This window comes from Rosa rugosa, chromosome 5, assembly GCF_958449725.1.
Source record: "Rosa rugosa chromosome 5, drRosRugo1.1, whole genome shotgun sequence".
NCBI lineage: Eukaryota > Viridiplantae > Streptophyta > Magnoliopsida > Rosales > Rosaceae > Rosa > Rosa rugosa.
In genome coordinates this window covers 49398218-49403988 of record NC_084824.1, presented here as the reverse complement: position 1 = coordinate 49403988, position 5771 = coordinate 49398218, and positions in this window count along the sequence as shown.

Genomic DNA, 5771 nt, shown 5'->3' with positions numbered 1-5771 from the left:
CAAAATCTTGGGTAAGTGCCACATTGTCTGCATGGGAAATAAATTGTGGGATTGCTTCTAGAACATTCTGGAAGCCCGCTGGATGAGACGAAGAAAAAAGCTCCTGGAAATAATCAAGGACTATCTCCTCCAAATCCTGATCCTTTGTACACCAAACCCCTTCAGCGTTGAATAATCCAGATAGGGTGTTTTTCTTCCTTCTATTACTCGCTCTCTGGTGAAAGAATTTTGTGTTTAAGTCACCGTCAGACAACCAGAATATCTTCGCTCGCTGCCTCCAGAAACTTTCTTCACGACGTAGCAGCTCGTTCAGCCTGGTTTCAAGCATCAACCTTTCATCATCTGGGGGCGCTGAAAGTGAGTTATCAAAAAATACTGCAAGTTGTGCACGTGTACTTTCAATTTCCTTTGACAGACTTCCAACATGTATAGTACTCCACTTTTCCAACTCCCTCCTAGTACGTTGAATTTTATCCCATAAATTAAGGAAAGGATCATCATTGAACACGCCATTCCACCCTTTCTCAACAACTGCCCTGCAAGTCTCCTCCTTCAACCAATATTCCTCAAATTTAAACTTCTTTTTCCTTCTTTTCTTGTTCATAACATTCTGCTCCCTAATCTCCAAAACAATTGGAACATGATCTGATTTTGAAGGGTTTAAGTGACGTACCTTCGATGCCGGAAATAGACTCTTCCAACTGTCTGTACCCATGAATTTATCAAGACGAACTTTCACCTCCTCACCACCTCGTTTTCCCCTCCATGTAAAACGGGGGCCAACAAATTTAAACTCTCCTATCTCACAAAACTCTTGTGCTTCCTGGAGCCCAACCATCTGACTGCTTCGTCGAAAAGAACCCCCAGCCTTGTCAGAGGCAGATGAAATCTCATTATAGTCACCACCTACAACCCATGGCAAGTTTCCTTGCAGACTAAGTTGACGTAGTAATAACCAAGTTTTGTAACGATTTTCGACTTTAGGTTGGCCATACAACCCCGTGAATCTCCACCGCTTCGGATCACCAGCCTCTCCAATTACCACGTCTATATGGCTTTCAGAGAAAGACTGAAGCTCCACTTTAATGGAATCCTTCCACAAGAGACATAGACCACCTGCCCTACTAACCCCTTTACTTTTCTTCTTTTTAACAAATCTGCAATCCACAGCTAATGCATTCTTCCACCCTATCCTTCCCCTTAGATCCTCAATATCAGCCGCCGTACACCGTGTCTCACTTAGAAAAATTAAATCGGGATGGTTTAGGGAAATAATCCCTTTAAGCCCCGTCACTGTCCAAGGATTCCCGATTCCTTGGCAGTTCCAACATAAAACATTCATGGCTCGTGATGGGTCAAAACCGGACCCATCACGGATGAACGTTTCGGAGCACGTCCATGGCTCACCCTCGGAATCTTAGGAACCTTTGTAGACACCGCCACTCCCTTCTTTCTACTGCCACTGCTTTGAGGACCAGGCCCATGAGATTTTGGGGACCCCCCGGCCTGCTGAAGGCCCCCACTCGTAGTACCAACCAGCCTAGAACCTTTCTTACACATTTGTTCCTTTTTTTCATCAGATTTCCTCCCAGTAGCACTTTCTCTAGCCTCAGCTCCATTGTTCAGCCCCTCTAGCCCAATACCCGTCTCCAAGCTAAACACCTCATTAGGCCCCGAAACTGTTGGGCCCAAATTCAAAACACCAGCCACGTCATTCAAGTCCCCAACACAATTAACATCCAGGGTTGACTTCGCAATTGAATCTTGATTGGGCGGGAAACACACTTTACGGCCAAACAGAGTTACAGTTTGCGCAGAGTTCTCCCCCGAATCCGCTGATTCCTCCTTATCCTTCCCTAAATCACTCTCAATCACCATTAAAGCCTGCGACAAATCTGACACACACTTTACTTCCACATCCCGTAAATTAAGCCCATCCGGATCCGAGTTCGCCGCCGTCTGTAGCCGCCTCCGCTTCGGTCCACGGCGGCTCTCCTCCTCCCTCCACGTCTGAGCTCCATCAACTTCCATCTCACTACCCATCCCTGCTGTCTCATCATCCTCCTCCAACTCCCGTCTGTCTCTTACCATCCCGGAAATAGGGAACTCCGGTGCGCGCATGGACCATCCTCTACCCCCCTCGGCAAACAACCCAAACCTCCTTCCCTCATTAATCAGGCGTGTCTCCGCCGCAGCTCTCTCCCTATCCTCCTTCTCCTGCAGCCAGCGGTCCTTCTTCTCAGCACAAAGCAATTCATCGAACTGCTTCTCCATAATCAGTCCAGACTTGTGCAACTCACAACGATTTGATTCATGGTTGAGTCGGCCACAATAGAGACAGAAGTTCGGGAGTTTCATATAATCTAACTCAAAACAGGAAGCAGATTTGTGGCCCGGCAGCCTTATAGAAGCAACCCTGCGTAATGGCTTCTCCACATCAACAAGAACTCGGACTTTCAGGGTTGTACCCAGATAAATCCCGTGCACTGACTCCTCCATCCTAGCAAACCGTCCAATAGCGTTCCCAATTCTAACCCCAGTTTCTTCTTCCATGTATAGCGGAGGGATGCCCCAAGCACGCACCCAAAAGAATTGCCAGTTCAGGGAGACGCGGAGCAGATCCTCCATGCCATCAGTCGCTACCACCGCAAAAAGAGCCTTATCAAAATGCCAGGGACAACCCCACAAAACTCGGTTTCGATCATATTCATGTGTGAAAGAAAACACAATCCTCTCACTGCCTTCTAAAGCGCACGCCGAAACCCTAGGTTTCTCTCCCAACCTCCTCTTCGGCGTCCAGAGTGAACGCATGGTACCTATTAACGCCTCCTTCCGGTAGGGTTTGTTGGTCAATAATTGGCCAACAATCAAGAATTTCTTCTGCCTCCATCTTCCTGGCGCATCTGGTAACACAATTTCTTGTGCCTCATCCTCCGTCAAAACTAGATTCCTCACCAGATCTCCAAGTTCCTCCTCCATTGAGCAGATCAGAGATCCAACCGCCACAACACCCTTGCTCACCGATCTACACAGCTCCAACATACGTTGTGAAAACACAACGCCGACAAAATATCAACTGTCACCTTTGATCGTAGACAACGACTCAAAGGAACCCTAACTCTCTCACTCTAGAGAGAAGGGACTTTATGTTTTTGGTCTGAGAAGATAAAATATGAACAAAGACCCTCGCTAGTTTATTTTAAAGTGGCGCGGTTTACTAGTTTAATTTTTTAGAGTGGCGCTGTATTATCCCGCCAAATAACTTGTGATGAATTGAATGTGAGGAGTTTTTCGTTAAAAGTTGTGGCGCCATATCCCGCCACACCCATCCATGAGAAATTATAATATTCCTCATATAACATCTCTATTTGCGAGGAAAAATTCCTCGCGTACTTATTAACTAGCGACAACCATTTATTCCTCGCAAACTCAAACTTTATGTGAGGAATTTTCAGTCGTTGCAAATAATTTCCTCGCTGATTACTAGATTTCTTGTAGTAGGTCACGCTCATGCCTCAGGGCATCACCTCGAGCTACCCGTTAATGCCTCAGCGGCAACCGCCGAGCTTTCGCGCTTGTGCCTCAGCGGCACCGCCGAGATTTTCGCGCTCGTGCCTCAGCGGCACCGCCAAGCTTTCACGCTCTCGCCTCAGCGGCAACCGCCGAGCCTCCGCTCACGAGCTTACCGCTCATGCCTTTGCGGCACCCCCGAGCTTCCGCTCACGAGCTTACCGCTCATGCCTTCGCGGCACCCCCGAGCTTCTGCTCACGAGCATACCGCTCACGCCTTTGCGGCACCCCCGAGCCTCCGCTCACGAGCTTACCGCTCATGCCTTTGCGGCACCCCCGAGCTTCCGCTCACGAGCTTACCGCTCATGCCTTCGCGGCACCCCCGAGCTTCCGCTCACGAGCTTACCGCTCATGCCTTCCCAGCACCCCCGAGCTTCCGCTCACGGGCTTACAGCTCATGCCTTCGCGGCACCCCCGAGCTTCCGCTCACGAGCTTACCGCTCATGCCTTCGCGGCACCCTGGAGCTTCCGCTCATGCCTTCCCGGCACTCCGAGCTTCCGCTCATGCCTCCCCGACATCCCGAGCTTCCGCTCATGCCTTCCCGGCACCCCGAGCTTCCGCTCATGCCTCCCCGGCATCCCGAGCTTTCTCTCATGCCTTCCCGGCACCCCGAGCTTCCGCTCATGCCTCCCCGGCAACCCTTGAGTTTCCGCTCATGCCTCCCTGGCATCCCGAGCTTTCGCTCATGCCTTCCCGGCCCCCCGAGCTTTCGCTCATGCCTTCCCGACAATCCACGAGCTTCCCGCTCATGCCTTCCCGGCACCCCGAGCTTCCGCTCATGCCTCCCCGGCAACCCACGAGCTTTCGTTCATGCCTTCCCGGCAACCCACGAGCTTCCCACTCTTGCCTTCCCGGCAACCCACGAGCTTCCCGCTCATGCCTTCCCGGCACCCTGAGCTTCCGCTCATGCCTTCTCGGCAACCCTTGAGCCTTCTCGGCACCCTGAGCTTCCGCTCATGCCTTCCCGGCAATCCTCGAGCTTCCCGCTCATGTCTACTCGACACACCACACGTTAATGGAACATTGAATTTTTCTACCATTTGTCGTTTACCGACCACGACAAATCAAATTCTTTTCGCGTTCCATTAATACGAGCGAAAACCAAACAGACACAACGGTACACGCGGTCATCGTTCATGAGTTACAAATGCATACCTTTGCGGCCCTCATGCAACTTACATCTCACGAGCGTAACCCCGTCAAACTCGACCTCGTTCGTCTCCTTGCGCGCGTCACACATTTATCATATGCAATCCATATGCTCACACGACCATGTATCACGCACCTCATACATTCGTATATGCCAATGCATATCAATGCAACTCACATTTGTTGCCCAATGCAACAAGCATTCTACATATGCCTATTTTTTGTCTTTGTTGTGCAGGTTAACGAGTCCCTTCTTGCTTACGGAGTTCGGGGACTTGTAGGGGCTCAGTGCCGCCCGGTTACTTATGCTTGGTGACTTCATGTTTATAACTCCCCAACCAAGAAGCTCCTCTTACTTGGGGACTTAGGGGACTTGTAGATACCTCTACTAGCAAAACTAGTTTGCTATCTCACCAAGCATAAGTAACAAGCTCTTTGGGACACCCACAAGCCATGGTGAGGCCCAACCGCCACTTGCATGTTGTAGCCCTATGTTCAAGCTACGCTACGGTATCCGGAAGTCGCAAATCCGTCGCCGGGAAGCCACATTTCCGGCCTTGCCAAGTTGCCTCCACAATATGGCATTTCTATACTAGAATAGTGGGTTCTTGTCCCACATCTAAGAAAATGTAAAGGAAGAGCACTCCTTCACCTATAAAAGGAGACTCCTTCCCACTTACTCCACATCCTATTACATACTTTGTAATCCCCTTGGGCCGCAAGACTCAACATACTAGTGTAACATTCAAGTGGACGTAGTTTCCCGCTAAGGCGGGAGACGAACCACTATACATCTTGTGTCACTCTCTCTCTCTCTCTCTCTCTAAAGCTAACTAGAGACCCCTCGGTCACTAACGTTAACAGGTAGTGGTGGATTTGGGTTCGAATCGAGTGTGTTGCTGGAGCTAGTGAATAAACTGGTGGCTTCAACAATCAATACCAGATTTAAAAAAATCTATTCTCAATGAGAGAGAGAGACTGCATCTACAAGCTGCATAATGGACAGAATAACACCATACTCCTCCAAGACTCCAAACAGAAAGTTCATCGT